A 23,013-nucleotide genomic window follows, 5' to 3' on the forward strand; every position below is an offset into this window, starting at 1 on the left:
TCGAGCGTCAACCATCCCGCTCGAGCGGCGGATGCATACTCCCAGAACTTTTACATAACCAGGTCTCCGCTCGAGCTTCCAACTCCCCGCTCGAGCGGCACTCACACAACCCCGCTCGAGCGGCCAATACCACGCTCGAGCGTCCAACCCTGCACAGGAAATACTGGATGGGTGCAATTCCCGCTCGAGCGCCAAAACCCCCGCTCGAGCGGACAGGTCAAAATCTGGGCAACTAGTTTTGGTTTCTAAACTCAACCAACCTGTAACAAACCTGCCCAACACACCCCATAACTTAACTACAAAGTAAAAAGGATGTAAACAAGATAATAATCAACTACCAACCTCCACGGACACATGTCCGGATCACTGTACAACAAGGGTAAATCCGGGATCGCTATAAATAATTTTAGTTCGGGCTCTCCAAATGCCAACATAAATATGAAAGATATTTTTAAAGTATTTGCATCCAATAATTTTTCATTTTTATAACATTTGTTGTCAAATTTGAAATAATTGTATTTTTTTAATAAAAGGGTTGTTTTGTAATTATAAAATTATAAATATATTTTCTTAAATTTACTAAAATATGGACGGTTCCTTATAGTTTTAAAAATTATAAATATTTTCTTATCAGAAATTTTTATTTAACAAAATTAACAAACAAACAAAAATTGCTAACTACTATTCTATATAACAATAAAATTATCAAAATTATTAATAGAAATATATTTTAACATCATTAAAATCTATTAATTGACTTGGGACATATTTGATTGATAAGATTACAACATAAGATTGAGAATGTTAATCCATAAACTCACAATACCATATTTGATTGCAAATTCTATCAATCGGATTACATTTATAACGAGCATTCAATCTGATGAAATTGACTAATTTTCAATATTAAGATGGGCTAAGAATTATAATTTCAAGTATGAACGAAAAAATAAATAAAATGAATATATAATAAATAATTATCTCACTAATATAATTAGATAATTCATATAATTATTAATCATTTCACTATTAATTATATTAATTAAACAAGACTTCAATAATTTATTAATAAAATATGCGATTAGAAATTTTAAAAAGTAAAAAATATTTTCACGACTGCAAATGATAATTTATATTTTAAACAAATCTCAAATATATATATATATTTGAAAGATCTCAATTACTATAAAAATATTTCAGATTTGTTATGCTATAAAATCTTAGTATGAGAGACCTTAAAAAAAATTCGGGGGTGGGTGGGTGGGTGGTTGGGTTTGGGGAAGTAGGTGAAGTGAACTTGAGCTCGAGACGAATGGAATCGGGATTATAGCAAGTTGAGTTAATTAGTTTATAGTAAATTTGAACTACTTAAATAATTATTAAAATATTACTCAATCTCTAGTAGCACATTTAGGAACAAGACTTTAGTAGGTAATGCTATCAATATATGTTCATGCACCACACAAGAAGAAATACAAGAACAATTTTAAATTACTAAATTTTTTTTTTAATCTACTAAAATGAGGTTTTTTGCTTAGTTAATAACTCAAAATATACATAACCAAAAAAAATAACCCAAAATACAAACTATTGATTGGTTGGTGAAAATTACAATTGAATTTGAATTGAAACTATCTATATTGAAAACCCATTTCTATATTTTCTATACTATAATAATGATTTCAAAATAGATAGCTTCAAATTACTCTTTCGGACACAAGACTACCAAAACCAAAACCACTTGTTCATCTTCTTCAAGTTGTTTGTGCTTGTGTTCACTGACCGCAGCTTCTTCAACTCCGCAATGGTGTCAACCTTCACTTTCTGCACCTCAGCTATAATTTCATCCTTTGCTTGCTTCAATTTAATTGTGTGTGTTTGTGTTGGTGTTTTTGGAGGTTTTGTTTTGTTTTGTGATGTTTTCTTTTTTAGTTACTCTGTCGAGATTAATTGGTGGCACCATACCCAAACCAGGTTTGAGTGGCGCCAAACCAGTTCCAACCCCATTCTCATTGATTGGTGTGGAATTGTTACATATTGCCTTGTCATTAGTTACTATTTCAACCTTTGCTATGGGGATTGGTTTGCTATATAGGCTAATGGAAGGATCTAGAACTCCCTAACAAACTTTAGAAGACTATGGAGAATTCTAGAAAGACCTAGGAAAATCAAGAACCTATACATTTGTACATATAATTAGATATTTGTATAGATAGTTCTAGAAGGCTAGAACATTCTTGTAGCTTGTAAAGAAGGCTTCCAAAGAAAGCTCCTCCATGTATTTCCTAGTGGCTTCTAGAGTGTTTTATGAGAGGCCAAGAGTGCCTATAAATAGAAGAGGAGCTCATTTGCTCCAAACCATCTAAGAGTTGTAAAGCTTTCTCGAAGGGAATACAAAAGGCATTCTCTCAAATTCTCATTGTTTTCTTATTTGTCTTTCCTCAAAGTTTGTGAGTTAGGCTGACTTAGCATCATCAAATAGCAAACCAATCCCCAGAGCAAAGGTTGATACAGTAACTAACAACGAGGCAATATGTAGAAATTCCACACCAGTCTGTGGGAAGGGGGTTGAAACTAGTTTGGCGCCACTCAAACCTGGTTTGGGTATGGCACCACCAATTAATCTCGACAGAGTAACTGAAAAAGAAAAAAAAAATCACAAAACAAAACCTCCAAAAACACCAACACAAACACATACACAAACACGAAAAGAAAATAGAGATACGTATGAATCCAGAAAGATATACCTCGTCTAAAGAAGTTTGCCATGGTAGCTAAATGTCTGAGAGAGAGAGAGTTGCAAGCTGCTGTGAGAGAGAACTGCTGCAGCGGGTGAATTTGCTAAATTTAGGGTTTCGCTTGTACCCTTATATATAATGGTATAAGGGAATCAAAGTACACTAGGGGTTGTGGTGGTTTGGTTTGTCCAAAGGTAGTTTTTGGTAGAGTTGTATTTTGAATTTATGAGTTTTAATTATGATTTGAAAAGAAAAAATTTGTTTGGTTGTAAGTTTTGAAAAAAGTTTTGAATTGAGTTTTGAATTTTTAAAATTAGAAAAGTTGTTTGATTTAAAAATTTACAACTCATAACCAAACACACAACTCAAAATTTTATTCAAAACTCATAAAAAATTTTGAAAATATTTTTTATTTAAAATATAAAAAATAAGGTGTCAATTACCGGGGAAAAAAAAAACCAAACAAACAAACACTATTCCAGTCAACCAGCTAGACGTGCGGGAGGTTGACCGAGTAGACGTGTTTTCAAAAGTAGGTGTGGAATCAATTTTTGAAAATTCTAACCAAACACAGTATTCAAACCAAGGTGTGGAATCACATTTTCAAAACTCCACCAAACAATGATTCTCACTATTATTGAAAGGTAATAAATAATCACCTAGTTTGGTTTAAATTTTTTGAATTTATTTTTTAAAAAATTGAGTTTATTTTATTTTTCATATTTTTAATAAATGTTTTTTAAGTTTTAAATATATTTTTTATTTTTTGAGATGTACCGCAGATATATCTAAAGAGTAAAATATTTATAAAAAAAAATATTTTACAAAATCAATAATGCACAATAATATAAAGAGCTGATATAAAGAGCTGAAGTGTGCAGGTTCTTTTGCATATAAAGAACTTTGTTATTCTTTTGCAAATGTGAATTGCTTTCAAGAATTGTAGGTTCACATGTTTAAATCTTTCTGAAAACTGGAAGAAGAAAAGAACGTGACTATATGTGGCTTTTTTGTACCCTAAACATTTTCTGTTCTTACCCAACTTGATTGTTGCATGTTTAACCATGGGAACAACATTTGTTTAAATTCTTGGATATTGAGCGTTGTTATTTAAACCCACAACAAATTGTCAAATTCTTCACTTCTTTTATTTTTATTGTTGTATAATGTTGTTGAGTATTATAGCGCTATCTCTACAAGCACGTTTAAGGGTTATATCATATCATTTTCTAATTTATTTATTTTTGTTCCGAGAGGATTAAAGTTGTAGTGCTTTTATAATAATCAAAAATCTTTCAAGGTTGTACGGCAACAGTGCTTCTGGTTTGGGCTGATGGTTATGAAAATTTCTATGTGCAATGTTGGAGACTCAGCATGTGTTATGAAGTATATTCTAAAAAATATAAATTTTACTTAAAAAATCATTTAGAAATTCAATAATTACCTCACTCAATTTCTAATTCCAATTCCTCCATGGGATTGGCAGTCCTACTAATGCGGGTTTTACAAGTCTAAGGGGATAGTTAATCCCCTCACTCATGTTAGCAAAACACTCTTTAGGTAGGTCTCACGGACTATTAGTCCAATCTTCCTCTCCGAATAGCTAAACAAACATGGTCTAGGAGTAGGGCTGCAAATTACGATTTTTATGGGTTCAATCAAAGGAAGAAAATCAAATATAAAATAAAAGAGTTAGGACTCACCAGTTCCCAGCCTCATCGCCATTTCCACAAAGCTAGGAAAGCTTTGAGTGGAGTGGGGTTTTGATTTAGGGTTTTAAGTGAAGAAAGCGTGTCTAGATAATCAAGGGTAAATTATATTTTAGTCTTTGTATTTTAATCATTGTGTCATTATAGTTTCTGTAATTTTTAAATCACTCGATTTTGACTTTGAGTTTATAATTTTGTCTTAATTTACTCCAATGCAATAAAATTATTAACATTTTTTAATAAAAAAATAAGCACATAAGTGGGCATGTGTCAAGATTTTAAAGACAATTATAAATTTGCTCAATTCAGTGAGTTAACCTTAATTAATTTAGTAATAATTTTTTTGCAGAAACACTAACAGTATTATCAATTTAACCAAATTGACACAAAATCTAAGATTAAGGGTCAAAATTGAACCAATTGAAAGTGTGGGGACCAAAATGACACGAGGCAATTATTTTTAATTAGTGAATTTTTTTTCGTATTTTGGTAAATTATTTTTACTTTTTAGATGCATTTAATTTGAGAGCCTATTTGATTCCAATATTAGAACATAGGATTGGTATGCATATTTCTACGTTTGGATGACAAATGATGGCCGGCTAAGTAAATACGTAGTACTTCTAATCCCGCAAAATCATGGAATATTCAATACTATATGGTGGTAAGTATTAATAATCCTACACATATTTATCCTACTAATTGAGGCCCTAAATGTACTTTTTATTACCAGTTCCAGAGAACAATGAGAGCTTCTCTTTATAGGAGATTTCTGGTGGTACTCCAGCATCCTTCTCACACTTTATAAGTGTAGATGGATCTGCACTCTTAGGCAGGGCTGCAAACAAGCCTAGTCTAGTTTTGCTGAGCTCGAGCTCAATTCATTTGCTTACCAAACTCATTTATTGAGCTCGAGCTTTGCTCGATAACTAACTAGGTTCAAGCTCGAGTTACCTCATTAATATTAATGAAAATCGAGCATGACCTAGTAAAATTTTTTATTATTATTTATATTATTTAATACACAATGTATTTATGCTATTATTCATATATATTTATATATAATTTAATACATAAATAATATATTTATTACATAATTTAAATAAAGATAAATGAGCCGACCTTATTCGAGTTTGAGCTCGACTCATTTACTAAACTTGCCAAGCCCTTAACGAGCCGAGATAGCTCGCGAGCAATTCGATTCATTTGCAGCCCTACTCTTAGACCATGTTTGTTTAGCTATTTGGAGAGGGAGATTGGACTAATAGTCCGTGGGACCTACCCAAAGAGTATTTGCTTTGGAACACGAGTGAGGGGATTAACTATCCCCTTGGACTAGTATGACTACCAATCCACACTCCTAGGTAGGGCTGGAAACGAGTTTAGTCGAATTTTGCTGAGCTCCAGCTCAACTCATTTGTTTACCAAACTCGTTTATTGAGCTCAAGCTCAGCTTGATAACTAACTAGGTTTGAGCTCGAGTTGTCTTGCTAATATTTAATGAAACTTGAGCTTGGCTCAATAAGATCTTTTATTATTATTTATATTATTTAATACACAAATAATGTATTTATGCTATTATTCATATATAGGTATATATAATTTAATACATAAATAATACATTTATTACATAATTTAAATTAAGATAAGAGCTTGAGCTCGACTCGTTTACTAAATTGCCGAGCCCTTAACGACCCGAGATAGCTTGCGAGCAATTTTATTCAATCTAATTTCTCTATGAATATGTCATTAAATAAATCTGTGCTTGGTATTGGGTGAATAAATTTGCCATTATTTTGTTAAATTTTAATTTTTTAAAAACTTTTTCATGTTTTTGTTTTGCTTTAATCAGATAATCTATTCAATTGTTGGTGAATTTCTGTGGGTTTCTAGTTGAATTTCAGATAATTTTTGTGGGTTGAATTTCTCTTCTATTTGGATTTGTTATACAGTCACGGAGTGTTGCTTACTGTTTTTGATGCCTTTTTCCTGTTCCTTTTGGCTTCAATTAAATGAAATTTGCGTAAAGCTTCATTTTCAGGTGAATTTCGGCAAGGTTTTGGGTGAATAAATCTGTTTGGTTTTGGGTGAATAAATTTGCCAGTATTTTGTTAATTTTTATTTTTTAAAAACTTTTTCATGCTTTTGTTTTGCTTAATCAGATAATATGTTCAATTGTTGGCAAATTTCTGTGGGTTTCATGTTGGATTGTGGGTTGAATGTCGAATAATCTTTGTGGGTTGAATTTATCTTCTATTTGGATTCATTATACAGCCATGGAGTGTTGCTCACTGTTTCGATGCCTTTTTCCTGTTCCTTCTGCTTCAGTGAAATTTGCGTATTAGCTTCATTTTCAAGTGAATTTCGCCAAGGTTTTGGATGAATAAATCTGTGTTTGGTTTTGGGTGAATAAATTAGCCATTGTTTTGTTAATTTTTATTTTTTAAACTTTTTCATGCATTTATTTTGCTTGAATCAAATAATTTGTTCAATTGTTGGTGAATTTCTGTGGGGTTTCTGTTGAATTGGGGGTTGAATTTCTGTCGGTTTTCTGTTTGAATTGTGGGTTAAATTTCAAATAATCTTTGTGGGTTGAATTTCTCTTCTAGTTGGATTTATTATATAGTCATGGATCCTAGAAAATGTAGCTCTGGATATGAAAATGGGAAAAATAAGCAAAGAATAAAAATTAATTAATTCAATCTGAGGGAGCTCTTCCAGAGAGTTCAGATTCTGTTGATAGTGAAGAATTTGTGAGTGAGGAAACTAGTCATGAAACTAGCAATGAGCACGAGTTGTATGAGTAAATGGATTGAATTGGCAAGTAAATTTCGATTTGAGATTTTTCATTTCTGTGTGCTTGTGTTGGCGTTTTTGGAGGTTTTGATTTGTTTTGTGTTGTTTTCTTTTTTTTTTCTTTTTCAGTTACTCTGTTGAGATTAATTGGTGGCGCCAAACCAGTTTCAACCCCCTTTCCACTAACTAGCGTGGAGTTGTTACATATTGCCTCGTCGTTGGTTACGGTATCCACCTTTGCTCTGAGAATTGGTTTGCTAGCTCATGATAATGGTAAATAAGAAATTAAATTGAAGCAAGCAAAGGATGAAATTATAGCTGAGGTGCAAAAAGTGAAGGTTGACACCATTGCGGAGTTGAAGAAGCTACAGTCAATGAAGATTGACACCATTTCTCTAACTGGAGTTTCTTCAACTCCGCAGTGGTGTCCACATTCACTTTCTGCACCTCAGTTGTAATTTCATCCTTTACTTGCTTTAATTTAATTTCTTCTTTACCATTACCTTGTACTAGCAAACAAATCCCCAAAGTAAAGGTTGATATAGGAACCAACGACGAGGCAATATGTAACAATTCCACACTAGTCAGTGGGAAAGGGTTGAAACTAGTTTGGTGCCACTCAAACTTGGTTTGGGTATGACGCCACCGATTAATCTCGACAAAGTAACAGAAGAAGAAAAAAAAAATCACAAAACAAAACAAAACCCAACCTCCAAAAACACAAACACAAACACAAACACAAACACACACACAAATGAAAAATCTCAAATCCAGATTTACTTTCCAATTCTATCCATTTGCTCATACAACACGCGCTCATTGCTAGTTTCATGACTAGTCTCCTCACTCACAAAATCTTCAAATTCTTTGAATCTGAACTGTCTGCAAGAGCTCCCTCAGATTGAATTAATTTTTTTATTCTTTGCTTCTTTTTACCATTTTCATATCCAGAGCTACACTTTCTGGGATCCATCATTGTATAATAAATCCAACTAGAATAGAAATTCAACCCACAAAGATTATCTGAAATTCAACCCTCAATCCAACAGAAAACCCACAGAAATTCACCAATAATTGAACAGATTATCTGATTCAAGCAAAACAAAAGTATGAAAGAGTTTTTAAAAAATAAAAATTAACAAAATAATGGCAAATTTATTCACCCAAAACCAAACACACCCAAAGCCTCGGCAAAATTCACCTGAAAATGAAGCTAATACGCAAATTTCACTGAAGGCAGAAGGTGGAACGAGAAAAAGGCATCAAAACAGTGAGCAACACTCCATGGCTGTATAATGAATCCAAATAGAAGACAAAACAGTGAGCAACACTCCATGGCTGTATAATGAATCCAAATAGAAGAGAAATTCAACCCACAAAGGTTATTTGACATTCAACACGCAAACCAACATGAAACCCACAGAAATTTGCCAACAATTGAACAGATTATCTGGTTCAAGCAAAACAAAAGCATGAAAAAGTATTAAACAATTAAAATTTACAAAATACTGGCAAATTTATTCACCCAAAACCTTGGCGAAATTCACCTGAAAATGAAGCTAATATGCAAATTTCACTTAATTGAAGCCAAAAGGAACAGGAAAAAGCCATCGAAAATAGTGAGCAACGCTCCATGACTGTATAATGAATCCAAATAGAAGAGAAATTCAACTCGCAAAAATTATCAGAAATTCAACCCACAATCCAACAGGAAACTTACAGAAATTCACCAACAATTGAACAGATTATCTGATTCAAGCAAAAAAAAAGCATGAAAAATTTAAAAAAAATAAAAATTAACAAAACAATGGCAAATTTATTCACCCAATACCAAACACACAGATTTATTTAATTACATATTTATAGAGAAATTAGATTTACTATTTTTATGGGTTCAATCAAAGGAAGAAAATCAAATATAAAATAAAAGCGTTAGGACTCACCAGTTCCTAGCCTCATCGCCATTTCCACACAGCTAGGAAAGCTCTGAGCGGAGTGGGGTTTTAATTTAGGGTTGTAAGTGAAGAAAGCATGTTTATATAATCAAGGGTAAATTATATTTTAGTCCTTGTATTTTAATCATTGTATCATTATAGTTTCTGTAATTTTAATTCACTCGATTTTGACTTTAAATTTATACTTTTGTCTCAATTTAGTCCAATTGAATAAAATTGTCAATATTTTTTAATAAAAAAATAAGCACATAACTGGGCATATGTCAAGATTTTAAAGACAATTATAAATTTGCTCAATTCAGTGACTTAACCTCAATTAATTTAGTAATAATTTTTTCGCAAAAACACTAAAGGTATTATCAATTTGACCAAATTGACACAAAATCTAAAATTAATGGTCAAAATTAAACCAATTAAAAGTGTAGGGACCAAAATGATACGAGACAATTATTTTTACTTACTGAACTTTTTTTGCATTTAGTAAATTATTTTTACTTTTTAAATGCATTTAATCTAAGAGCCTATTTGATTCCAGTATTAGAGCATAGGATTGGATTGTTAATCCAATGATATTATTATTTATATTATGGAATAATGAATGACTTGATCTATTATGAAGTTATCATATAAGCGCTACTCAATGAACTTAATTATATTTTGTTATTGCTTTCGCTATTCCCGGATTATATACAATGATATGATTTTGTTATTGAGGCCAAAGGTAATCTGGAATTACTGGCCGGTCATGACCTAAGCCTCTAGGGGCGGGTTTGGATCGTGAGATAGGTGGTAGTTGAAGTTCACATGGTATGTATGCAGGAATCATTTGAAGTCCTGATATGAAGAAAAATGCACTGACTACAGTTTGATTCAGACCCATTTAATATGGTAGTTGACAAAAAAAAACAAAAAAACACAAAACAATAGAAGATCCCAACTCATTAGATACAAAGATGAAATCCAAATTGATCGATATTTAAAAAAAAAAGCAAGTGCTATTCCATACAAAAGAATGCAACACGACCCACAACAAGAAAACCTAAAGAAATCAAGAAAATTAGATAATGGTCATGGTTTATAATTAGATGGTGGGAGGAAGAGATGTACTTCCTCAATTTGAACTTTGTTACTTGTACATGAGTGGAAGGCACACACGGAGATGAAAATGTAGAGAGATTATGTCATGATTCTCTCATTCCCTTCTTAATTTTTTTTTCATTGAAGTTTTGTTCTACTGAGATTACTGTTTTCCAGGATGACAAATCAAGTAATGGAACTTAAATATATTGTCAACGTAGATAAATTATTAAAAGCAAAATATTTACATACAAATCATGAATCAAGAAGTCTCAACAATAAGCAAGGGTCCTTCTTCCCAAGATATAATAGTTTCTTTCCAAAAGTAGCAATTCAGAAAGCTCTTTAAAAGCCTCTCAACAATGTATGTGTCTTCTGGTAAGTAAGTTATTGACGTTTCTTTTCTTTTCTAGTAAAAGTGAGTTTCTCTAATCCTCTTCAAAGATTGTAACAGAATGATGTAGGATTTGGCTAGGTAAGGAACCATTCAAAAAACACTACCCAAAAATCCTTGCTTGATCCAAAGACAGGCCATCAGTTTTTATTTGATTTGATTTTTGTTTCTAGTTTCTGAAACATATTTGAATGGTTAGTAAATTAATCTATCTACCTATCTAAACCATTAAAGATGGGAGAAAAATAACACTTACAATATAGCGACCCCGGTCATTTCCCATTTGATTATTGTATCCGGGCTTAGGTTCCGTAGATTCTGTCATTGTATAATTGTTGTTGTTATAGCGACCCCGGTCTTTTCCCATTTGATTATTGTATCCGGACTTAGGTTCCGTAGATTCCGTCATTGTATAATTGTTGTTGTCATTCATTATTTTCTTATTTTGAGTCTTGGGTTGTGTTGGAAAGTTTTGGAACAGGTTGGTTGAGCTTTGGAACCAAGTCTAGTTGCCCAGATTTTGGCTTATCCGCTCGAGCGGGGAATACACCCATCCAGTATCTCCTGTGTAGTGTTGGCCGCTCGAGCGGGGGATTGGACGCTCGAGCGGGAAGTCGTGAGTAACGCTCGAGCGGGGAGTTGGGCGCTCGAGCGGGGACCTGTCTGCAAAAACTTCTGGGAGTGTGCATTCGCCGCTCGAGCGGGAGTTTGGCCGCTCGAGCGGGAGTCTGGCCGCTCGAGCGGGAGTCTGTGAGTGGAGCTCGAGCGGGGGTTTCCACGCTCGAGCGGGGCGACTGGTATAAAAATCCGAGATCCAACTTTCTGGATCATTTTTCATCTCCTTTTTGATTTTAAAACCCTAGAACCGTCTTCTCCCTCTCCCTACACACCTTCTCTCTTAGGTTTGATCTACTTAGAGTGTATTTCTATCCTAAGTCCTTTGTTAAAAAGATAGAGTGAGTCGAGGGCTTCCATTTAATCTGAACGTTTGGTGGTTTGGAGCACTTTGGAATTTGGGCCTTCATCTTCATCTTATCCATTCGAGTTCTTCACTTCAAGGTAGGGATTTTCTACTCCATTCTATAAGTGTTGTTCTAAGTTTTGGTATTTTGATATGTTGGGAGTACTTTGGTAATTTTGGGAAAAACCGTAGTTGTATTAATAAATTAATTTGTATAATTAATTTAAGGAAATTGGGGAAATTGGGGAAATGCATGAAATTGAGAAATTCATTGATTAAATGGTGTAGTTGGATAATTTAAACCACTCGCCTATTGAATTGTTGTTATATTTATTTCCAGTCTAGAAATAACTGTTTTGGGCTATCGGTGGAGGATAGTCGTGATTGTTGTAGACATTGCATGTGGATTAGGAATAACTGAAACTAATCACATTGGTTAAGTCATTAATTTTGACTATTGCATTAATACAGAAAATACGTGTATTGATTGAGCATTGCATTTGCATATATTGTTTTGTGTGGGAGGAGATAGGGGATGTACTCCACGGTTTAGGGGAAGATAGGGGATGGACCTCTAAACCGGATTTTGTTTGGGAGGAGATAGGGGATGGACTCCATTAGCACCATTTTTATGTGTGCTTATTCTATTGAAGTGTTTTTACATGATTATTGATACAGCACTAAAATGTGTATCAAATGGGAAGTATGAAGTGTTTTGATATGAGCATGAGTCTCATTTGTTTTGTTGATATTGGAAGTAATGTGAATATGATATATTATTCACTGTTGTAAGTTTGGCCAGGTTCTGACCCATGTTGATAATAATGGAAAGTGAAATGTGTCTTTGACATTAGTGTCATGAGACTGTTTAATGATAAAATTGATTATCTTGGTTAACCATCTATTGAATGTTATAGCTTTATTCAATGCTTATATTTGGTTTAGTATTTTTCTATTGGGCTGTGGCTCACCCTTTATAGGAACATCATTTTCAGGTTCAGGTGATAAGCTACCTCCACGGACTTAGCCTGGAAGGATTTGATGTTTGGGATTTTGAAGACTTGTCTTTAGTTATATGTTTTATTTTGTTATTTTAGAGATTTCATGTAAACATCCAAGCCTAGGGCTTAACTTGTAAATGAGTTAGTACTCATCCTTTTTGTGTCCAAGTGTTAGCTTGGAAAGATGTAAGCCCTTAGGGCATTTATTTTGATGTTGCAGGATGTTACATGTGATGCCTTTCAATAAGAATACTCTGATGAATAACTCAAATGATTCGTTTTCTTTTATAAATGCATGTTAATGTTATGGTTATTATGGGTTTATTTTGAGGGCGTGACAGTTGTTGTCCCTTATTTTCTCATCTGGAGTTATAGGATGTGTTGGGCAGGTTTGTTTCAGGTTGGTTGGGTTTAGAAACCAAGTGTTGCTGTCCAGAATTTTGGATCTTCGCTCGAGCGAGTAGTTGGTCGCTCGAGCGAGATGTTGTTTTTTTTGGTTCTTCGCTCGAGCCGGGGTCTGGTCGCTCGAGCGAGAGTTTGTGTCTGGTTTGGACCTGAAGCTTTGCATTCTTGGCTCGAGCGAGCTTTTCTTTGCTCGAGCGAGGATTTCGTGTGTCTGGTCGCTCGAGCGACCAATTCTTCGCTCGAGCGAGCCTGTCCAGTTTAATTAGACAGCAGCGGGTTTTTAATCAGTTTTCATCATCTTTTTAGATTCCAAACCCTAAGGTCCGACTTCTCTCTCACCCTGCTCACCTTCTCCCTTAGATTTGATCCACTTAGGGTGTGTTTCTACCCTAGATCCTTCATTAAAAAGAGTGTGTGAGTCGAGGGCTTCGTTTTAATCTGAATTGTTGGTAGTTTGGAGCACTTTGGAGTTTGGGTCTTCATCTCCATCTTCTCTTTTGGGGCTATTTCTTTGAGGTAGGGATTTCCTACTCCATTCTATAGGTTTTGTTCTAAGTTTTGGTATTTTGATATGTTGGAGATACTTTGGTAATTTTGGGAAAAACCCTAGTTGTATTGATAAATTAATTTGTATAATTAGTTTTAGGGAATTTGGGAATTTGGTTAAATTCATGAAATTGAGGAATTCATTGATTAAATGGTGTAGTGGGATAATTTAAACCACTCGCCTTTTGAATTGTTGTTATATTTATTTCCAGTTTAGAAATAACTGTTTTGGGCTATCGGTGGAGGATAGTCATGATTGTTGTAGACATTGCATGTGGATTAGGAATAACTGAAACTAATCATTGATTAAGTCATCAATTTTGACTGTTGAATTAATACAGACATTATGTGTATTGATTATGTGTTGTATATGTTATGTGTTTACATACATTGTTTTGTGTGGGAGGAGATAGGGGATGTACTCCACGGTTTAGGGGAAGATAGGGGATGGACCTCTAAACCGGATTTTATTTGGGAGGAGATAGGGGATGGACTCCATTAGCATCACTTTTATGTGTGCTTATTTATATAGAAGTGTTTTTATTGATACAGCACTAAAATGTCTATCAATCTGGAAGTACGAAGTGTTTTGATTTGAGCTTGAGTCTCATTTGTTTGTTGATATTGGAAGAATGTGAATATGAAATATATAATTCACTGTTGTGAGTTTGGCCAGGTTCTGAGCCATATTGATAAAGTTGGAAAGTAAAACGTGTCTTAGACAATAGTGTCATGAGACTGTAAAATGAATTAATTGATTATCTTGGTTAACCATCTGTTGAATGCTATTGCTTTATTCATTGCTTATATGTGGTTTAGTATATTTCTACTGGGCTGTGGCTCACCCTTTATGGGAACATCATTTTCAGGTTCAGGTGATAAGCTACCTCCAAGGACTTAGCTTGGAAGGACTTGGATTTTGAAGACTATTTTTAGTTATTTGTTTTTCATTGTTAGTACATGTAAACACTCAAGCCTAGGGCTTTATTTATATTTGAGTTAGAACTCATACTTTTGTGTCCAAGTGTTGGCTTGGAAAGATGTAAGCCGTTAGGGCATTTAATTTGATGTTACATGTAATGCTTTTGTTTAGTAAGACTCTGATGAATATTATAATGAATTATTAAAGTGTTTTCTTTAAATAATGCGTGTCAATGATATATATAATGGGTTAATTTTTAGGGCGTTACAACTTGGTATCAGAGCGTACCGGGTTTGAATACTTTGGGTACGTGGGAAGTGATTAGTATCACATTGGGTTCGTCTCGTTTGATAAAGACTTAGTGTAATGTTATATGCTTATGTGATTACATGTTTATGTGATTATGTGGGTATGGAATGTAGTTTCTAGGATGTTGATTGGACCCTTGAGTTTCTAGTAGTCTTGTTGGAAAGGCACTTGATCACTGCTGCTTCCAACCGGAACTATAGTAACGCATTGGGACTATCATTATCCGGGAATGAAATTCGTAGGTGCTCATGTGATTATGTGCTTATGTGGAATGAATTATTGTTGTCCAATGCATTAGGACGCGAATGTTTAGCTTCGGCACATTTATGAATGTGCTAACGTCTTTATTTCCTTTATTAGGATGTCAGGACGAGGACGAGGACGCGGTAGGCGTGGTAGGCTGGGTAGGCAGGAGGTGCCTGTGCCAGAGGAGATTCCAGCAGTTCAGGAGGGAGTTGGCCAGGCCAATGTGGTCGAGCCAGTAGGCCAGCAAGCTATGGGCGCTTTAGCCCGAGAGATAGCAGGGGCATTCAGGGAGTCAGTAGGCATTCTCAGAGCTGAGAATCAAGCTCAGGATGTTGTTGCAGATGCAGGACCTTCCTTTCTGAAGAGGGAGTTCTTCCGGTCTAATCCGGAGGAATTTGTGGGTGATCCTAAAGAGCCACTTAAGGCAGATGAATGGCTCGAACAGACAACGAAGACGTTTGAGATGCTTGGCATCGAAGACGAGGGGTTAAAAGTGACCTTGGCATCTTTCCAGTTGAAGGGGGATGCGGGTCAGTGGTGGAAGTTTACTAAGGGTTGTATAGGAGGTACATGGGAGGCTTTTGTGAATGCTTTCCAGGATAAATTCTTATCTCCAGCAGTCAGGGAGAAGCTGCGAGACCAGTTTTGTCAGCTTAAGCAGTCGAGTTCTTCAGTGGCTGAGTTTGAGGCTGCATTTACTAGCTTGTCCAGGTTTGCACCTGAGTTGGTGGCGTCTGAGGAACGCCGTTGTATTGAGTTTGAGAAGAAGTTGAGGCGTGGCCTCAAGCTGAGAGTTGGGGGAACTATGATTCGGGATTATGGGCGTATGGTTGATGCTGCAGCCCACATGGAAATTATGATGCAGGAAGAGGAGGAAGGACAGAAGGGCTCCAAGAGGAGTCAGGATGGTCAGAGTGATGGTAGGAGACAGAAGGGTTTTAATCCTCAGCAGTCTCAGGGTAGCTTTTCTAGATCGACTTTTCCTGTGCCGAGTGCTAGTTCGGGGAAAGGCAGTCAGGGAGACATTACCTGTTTCAAGTGTGGCCAGCTGGGCCACAAGTCTCTAGTTTGTCCTCAGAGGGGAGGAGTGCAGAGAGCAGCATCATCTTCGGCTCGATCTCAGAGCTAGAGTCAGGGTAGAGGCCAGCCACTCTCGTGTTATCAATGTGGTCAGCCAGGGCATATGAAGAGGTATTGCCCGCAGTTGGGTGGCACACCTGGTGCATCTGGTTTGAGGCAGATTCAGGGTCAGCAGCCAGCGCAGTCGGGTCAGGCCTCGAGGGCCAATCAGGGGGCTTCATCGTCCTAGTCGGTACAGCAATCTTATGCTCCTAGGGGTGAGCAGGTTGATTAGAGGTCGTCTGGGCGCGTGTACGCTGTTACCGCGCAGGATCTTGTGCCAGCACCATCAGTTGTGAGAGGTACCTTCTTGTTTTGCAACTCAGTTGCTAGTGTTTTGATTGATACGGGTGCATCTCATTCCTTTGTGTCTGCTGCATTTGCATCTGTTTTGGAGTTGGAGTTAGCACAGTTAGCATCTCCTATATGTGTAGTGTCACCTCTTGGGGGTGAATTGATTTTGAAACAAGGTGTTAGGGGTTGTGATATAGAGGTTGATTACCATAGAATCCCATTTTCCTTTGTCGTTATGCCTATGAGCGGCTTCGATGTTATTTTGGGTATGGACTGGTTATCGTCATACCGGGCAGTTATTGATTGCTACCGCCAGAGGGTCACTTGTTGTACTGTGAGCGGAGAGTATTTTCATTTTCTGGGGGACCGGGTTGGTAATGTGTTGCCACCGGGGTATGTTCCGCGAGGACGAAGTGAGCTTAGTGGTCTACTTGCTAACCTTTCGATTAGTGAGGATGATGAGACTCAGATTGTGTTGCCAAGGGTGGTTTGTGAGTATTCGGACGTCTTTCCCGAGGATCTTGTTGGTTTGCCACCGCATCGAGAGATTGAATTCTCTATTGACCTAGTGCCCGGCACGGCGCCGATTTCTATGGCACCTTATCGTTTTGCCCCAGCCGAGTTAGTTGAGTTGAAGATTCAGCTCCAGGAGTTACTAGACAAGGGTTATATACGTCCTAGTGTTTCGCCGTGGGGAGCGCTGGCCCTCTTTGTTAAAAAGAAAGGTGGTGCTTTGAGACTTTGTATAGATTACCGGAAATTGAATCGGGCTACGGTTAAGAATAAGTACCCTATGCCTCGTATAGATGATCTGTTCGATCAGTTGAAGGGTTCCCGTTGTTTCTCAAAGATAGACTTAAGATCGAGTTATCATCAGTTAAGAGTCAGGGAGGAGGATATTCCGAAAACGGCATTCCGTACGCGGTATGGCCACTATGAGTTTCTGGTGATGCCATTTGGGCTCACCAATGCACCGGCAGTTTTTATGGATTTGATGAACCGGATATTTCGGGAATTTTTAGATCGTTTTGTAGTCGTATTCGTGGACGACATCCTTATCTATTCACCTTCTGAGGAGAAGCACAAGGAACACTTGAGAGTGGTGCTTGAGTTACTTAGAGCCCATAAGCTTTATGCTAAGTTTGGGAAGTGGGAGTTCTGGCTAGAAGAGGTCAAGTTCTTAGGCCATGTAGTTTCTGGGGAAAGAGTGTCTGTTGATACATCCAAGACTGAGGCAGTGCAAGATTGGGCACAGCCAAAGAGTGTGTTTGAGATCCGCAGTTTTCTAGGGTTAGCGGGGTATTATCGCCGGTTTGTGAAAGATTTCTCCAGATTAGCTTCGCCTTTGACTAGATTGACTCGGAAGGGAGTCAAATTTGTATGGAGTGAGACTTGTGAAAAGTCGTTTCAGGAGTTGAAAGTTAGACTGACCACCGCTCCAGTATTGATTATTCCAGAGAGAGGGTTGGGTTATGCAGTCTATTGTGACGCCTCACGAGAGGGTCTGGGTTATGTATTAATGCAAGAAGGGAAAGTAGTTGCCTATGGCTCACGTCAGTTGAAAATTCACGAGTAGAATTACCCTACGCATGATCTAGAGTTAGCAGCTGTGATATTTGCCTTGAAGATTTGGAGGCATTATCTTTATGGTGAGAGATTTGAGGTATTCTCGGATCATAAGAGTCTGAAATATTTGTTTACACAAAAAGACTTGAACTTGAGGTAGAGGAGGTGGATGGAGTTCATAGAGGATTATGACTTTGAGTTGCATTATCATCCGGGAAAGGCCAATGTGGTGGCCGATGCCCTTAGCAGAAAACCTGTTGGTGACATAGCTAGTATAGCCATCCGAGAATGGGAGATGTTGGGTACACTTGGGGAGTTTGACTTACTTCTGGGCGAATCCGTTGAGGCTGCGGCCTTGTTTTCTGTTGTTGCACAGCCTACACTTGTGACTCGAGTGTTAGAGGCTCAGAGGGGTGACCTTGAGGTAGAATCTCTTCGTGAGAAGATTTCTGGTGGGAAGGTTGAGAAGGGTTTGACGGTGTATTCCGACCTGAGTGTGAGATACCGAGACCGTCTGTTTGTGCCGGAGTCTTGCCGAGAGGAGGTACTCCGAGAGTTCCATCATTCACGCCTTGCGGTGCATCCGGGAGGCACTAAGATGTATCGGGATTTGGGTCGCCAGTTCTGGTGGCGGGGTATGAAGAGAGATGTGGCAGCTTTCGTATCTAAGTGCCTTACTTGTCAGCAAGTGAAGGCCGAACATCAGAGGCCGGCGGGTTTGTTGCAACCCTTGCCTATTGCCGAGTGGAAGTGGGAACATGTTACTATGGACTTCGTTGTGGGTCTTCCGAGGACTCAGCGGGGTAGTGATGCTATTTGGGTAGTTGTGGACCGGTTGACTAAGTCGGCGCACTTTATTCCTATGCGTGTTAGAGATTCAGTCGATCATCTGGCCGATTTATATATTCGGGACATAGTGAGGTTACACGGGGTTCCAGTGACGATCGTCTCAGATAGAGATCCTCGTTTTACTGCCAGGTTGTGGCAGAGTTTGCAGAGTGCCTTAGGCACTAAGTTGACCTTTAGCACGGCTTATCATCCTCAGATTGACGGGCAGTCCGAGCGTACTATTCAGATCCTTGAGGATATGCTTCGGGGTTGTGCTCTAGACTTTAGTGGGTCGTGGGAGAGGCACTTGCCGTTGGTGGAGTTTGCCTACAACAACAGTTTCCAGTCTAGTATCGGTATGGCACCATTTGAGGCCTTGTATGGCCGACCGTGTAGATCTCCTGTTTGTTGGGCTGAGGTGGGTGATGCACCTCTGTTGTGTTCGGAGTTGGTGAGGGAAACGACGGAGAAAGTTGAGCTTATCCGTAAGAGGCCTGTTGCAGCACAGAGTCGTCAGAAATCTTATGCAGACCGTAGGAGGAGACCTTTGGTGTTTGAGTTGGGTGATCATGTCTTTCTGAAGATATCACCTAGGCGGGGTTTGATGAGGTTTGGGAAGAGCGGGAAGTTGTCCCCTCGGTTCATTGGTCCGTTTGAGATCCTTGAGAGGATTGGCGAGGCTGCTCATCGTTTAGCTTTACCGCCGCAGCTGTCCGGAGTACATGACGTGTTTCATGTGAGTATGCTTCGGAAGTATGAGCCGGATCCATCACATGTGTTGGATTGGACCGATTTAGTGGTTGATGAGGATGTCTCGTATGAGGAGAGACCGGTTCGGGTATTGGATAGGCGGGATCAAGTTTTGCGAGGCAAAACCATCCCTTTGGTGAAAGTTTTGTGGAAACATCACGGAGTGGAGGAAGCCACTTGGGAACGTGAATTGGAAGTTCGCCAGAAATATCCGGACATGTTTGTTGATTTGTAATCTTATAATTAGATTCTGTTATATTGTTGAACTTAAGAGCTTTATATATGTCTTAAGTTGTAAAACATTGTGTTTGTATTGGTAAATGAGTGTATCTTGAAACTTGCTTCATTATAGAAGTTTAGTGTAACATTGCGTCGGTTGAGTACATTGTTGAATGGGTTGTATATATCATGCGATTGAATATGATATGGGAATTGTTAACATTGAAAGGAATAATGCATAATAATGATACAGGTTGAGATATATGTTGTTTTATATATATAATGTGAGATGCCTCTTGATAAAGAGATGAAATGACCAGTTTTGGGTCAAGATGTTTACTAATGAATTGTCATATTAAAAAAAAAAAAAGGAATCTGTTTTCAAAAACTTATGCTTAATTTCGGGGACGAAATTCTTTGAAGGGGGGGAGGTTATAGCGACCCCGGTCATTTCCCATTTGATTATTGTATCCGGACTTAGGTTCCGTAGATTCTGTCATTGTATAATTGTTGTTGTTGTCCCTTATTTTCGCATCTGGAGTTATAGGATGTGTTGGGCAGGTTTGTTTCAGGTTGGTTGGGTTTAGAAACCAAGTGTTGCTGTCCAGAATTTTGGATCTTCGCTCGAGCGTGTAGTTGGTCGCTCGAGCGAGATGTTGTTTTTTTTGGTTCTTCGCTCGAGCCGGGGTCTGGTCGCTCGAGCGAGAGTTTGCGTCTGGTTTGGACCTGAAGCTTTGCATTCTTGGCTCGAGCGAGCTTTTCTTTGCTCGAGCGAGGATTTCTTGTGTCTGGTCGCTTGAGCGACCAATTCTTCGCTCGAGCGAGCCTGTCCAGTTTAATTAGACAGCAGCGGGTTTTTAATCAGTTTTCATCATCTTTTTAGATTCCAAACCCTAAGGTCCGACTTCTCTCTCACCCTACTCACCTTCTCTCTTAGATTTGATCCACTTAGGGTGTGTTTCTACCCTAGATCCTTCATTAAAAAGAGTGTGTGAGTCGAGGGCTTCGTTTTAATCTGAATTGTTGGTAGTTTGGAGCACTTTGGAGTTTGGGTCTTCATCTCCATCTTCTCTTTTGGGGCTATTTCTTTGAGGTAGGGATTTCCTACTCCATTCTATAGGTTTTGTTCTAAGTTTTGGTATTTTGATATGTTGGAGATACTTTGGTAATTTTGGGAAAAACCCTAGTTGTATTGATAAATTAATTTGTATAATTAGTTTTAGGGAATTTGGGAATTTGGTTAAATTCATGAAATTGAGGAATTCATTGATTAAATGGTGTAGTGGGATAATTTAAACCACTCGCCTTTTGAATTGTTGTTATATTTATTTCCAGTCTAGAAATAACTGTTTTGGGCTATCGGTGGAGGATAGTCGTGATTGTTGTAGACATTGCATGTGGATTAGGAATAACTGAAACTAATCATTGATTAAGTCATCAATTTTGACTGTTGAATTAATACAGACATTATGTGTATTGATTGTGCGTTGTATATGTTATGTGTTTACATACATTGTTTTGCGTGGGAGGAGATAGGGGATGTACTCCACAGTTTAGGGGAAGATAGGGGATGGACCTCTAAACCGGATTTTATTTGGGAGGAGATAGGGGATGGACTCCATTAGCATCACTTTTATGTGTGCTTATTTATGTAGAAGTGTTTTTATTGATACAGCACTAAAATGTCTATCAATCTGGAAGTACGAAGTGTTTTGATTTGAGCTTGAGTCTCATTTGTTTGTTGATATTGGAAGAATGTGAATATGAAATATATAATTCACTGTTGTGAGTTTGGCCAGGTTCTGAGCCATATTGATAAAGTTGGAAAGTAAAACGTGTCTTAGACAATAGTGTCATGAGACTGTAAAATGAATTAATTGATTATCTTGGTTAACCATCTGTTGAATGCTATTGCTTTATTCATTGCTTATATGTGGTTTAGTATATTTCTACTGGGCTGTGGCTCACCCTTTATGGGAACATTATTTTCAGGTTCAGGTGATAAGCTACCTCCAAGGACTTAGCTTGGAAGGACTTGGATTTTGAAGACTATTTTTAGTTATTTGTTTTTCATTGTTAGTACATGTAAACACTCAAGCCTAGGGCTTTATTTATATTTGAGTTAGAACTCATACTTTTGTGTCCAAGTGTTGGCTTGGAAAGATGTAAGCCGTTAGGGCATTTAATTTGATGTTACATGTAATGCTTTTGTTTAGTAAGACTCTGATGAATATTATAATGAATTATTAAAGTGTTTTCTTTAAATAATGCGTGTCAATGATATATATAATGGGTTAATTTTTAGGGCGTTGCATACAACTTGGCAGCGCGATAACCGACATAACCTCCAACAATAACGGCTGGAATTACCGCAACTGGCACAATAACAAAAAGTTTCAATACTTGATTTAAAGGCTGGGAATTCAAAAGAATTAAACAGAGACCTATGGAGAACAATCAAGAACGATTAGGGTTTCAACATATGCCCTAAAATTGACGCACCTCTCCCTCTCTTCTCCTTGTTCATCGCACCCTTCGTGCCCTACCCAAAAAACCCTAGTCTCCATTTTATAGCCGCGTGCAATAAACTCTTTGTTTGGTTACAGCCCCTTAATTGTCTTGCACTGTGTATATTTCCCAGCCCTGTAATTGTCTTGCACTGTGTATATTTCCAGGTTAACAGCACATACAACTCGAACCTTGTTTGTTTGGCTATATTCATTATAAGCCCATTTTTTAAAAAAGATTTTTGGATACACTAAGAGTGATTCTATTTGTACCATTACTTTATCTATTTATACCCTTTATCTCATTACATTACCAAAAAAAAATATAATTCACATTACACCTATTATATTATCAAAACTAATCTTAAAGTGAGACTCTTCAAAACCCTTTTATCTCTTTGCACGAATCACTTTGCTTGGTTACACTTTTCCAAAATCACTTTTCAGAAAATTTTATTTTTTTGTTTTCATTGAATTTTTTTAATATTTTAAACAATTTTTTTTTTTACTTTTTAGACATACCTACCATAAATATACCTACAAAGTAAGAAATTTGTGAAAAAAAACCTTTTAAAAATTCACTAAATACCAAAAATACAAAAAAAAAAAAAATACGAAAATTCAGTACATTTTTTGTATTTTCATGTATTTATTAATTTTTTAAAATATTT

At 37.0% G+C, this 23,013-nt stretch overlaps 1 long non-coding RNA gene across 1 annotated transcript; it reads right to left on the reverse strand.

The window, feature by feature from the left end:
* Nucleotides 1–10,501: 10,501 nt before the first annotated feature.
* On the reverse strand, nucleotides 10,502–22,601 carry LOC114313707 (uncharacterized). The gene is made up of 3 exons (XR_014334515.1): nucleotides 22,338–22,601; nucleotides 22,153–22,210; nucleotides 10,502–10,845 (listed from the first exon to the last, which is right to left on the reverse strand). It is a non-coding gene; the product is annotated as an uncharacterized LOC114313707 (long non-coding RNA).
* Between the last annotated feature and the right edge of the window lie 412 nt (nucleotides 22,602–23,013).

This window comes from Camellia sinensis, chromosome 7 (genome assembly GCF_055761805.1).
Source record: "Camellia sinensis isolate YWXY chromosome 7, ASM5576180v1, whole genome shotgun sequence".
Lineage (NCBI taxonomy): Eukaryota > Viridiplantae > Streptophyta > Magnoliopsida > Ericales > Theaceae > Camellia > Camellia sinensis.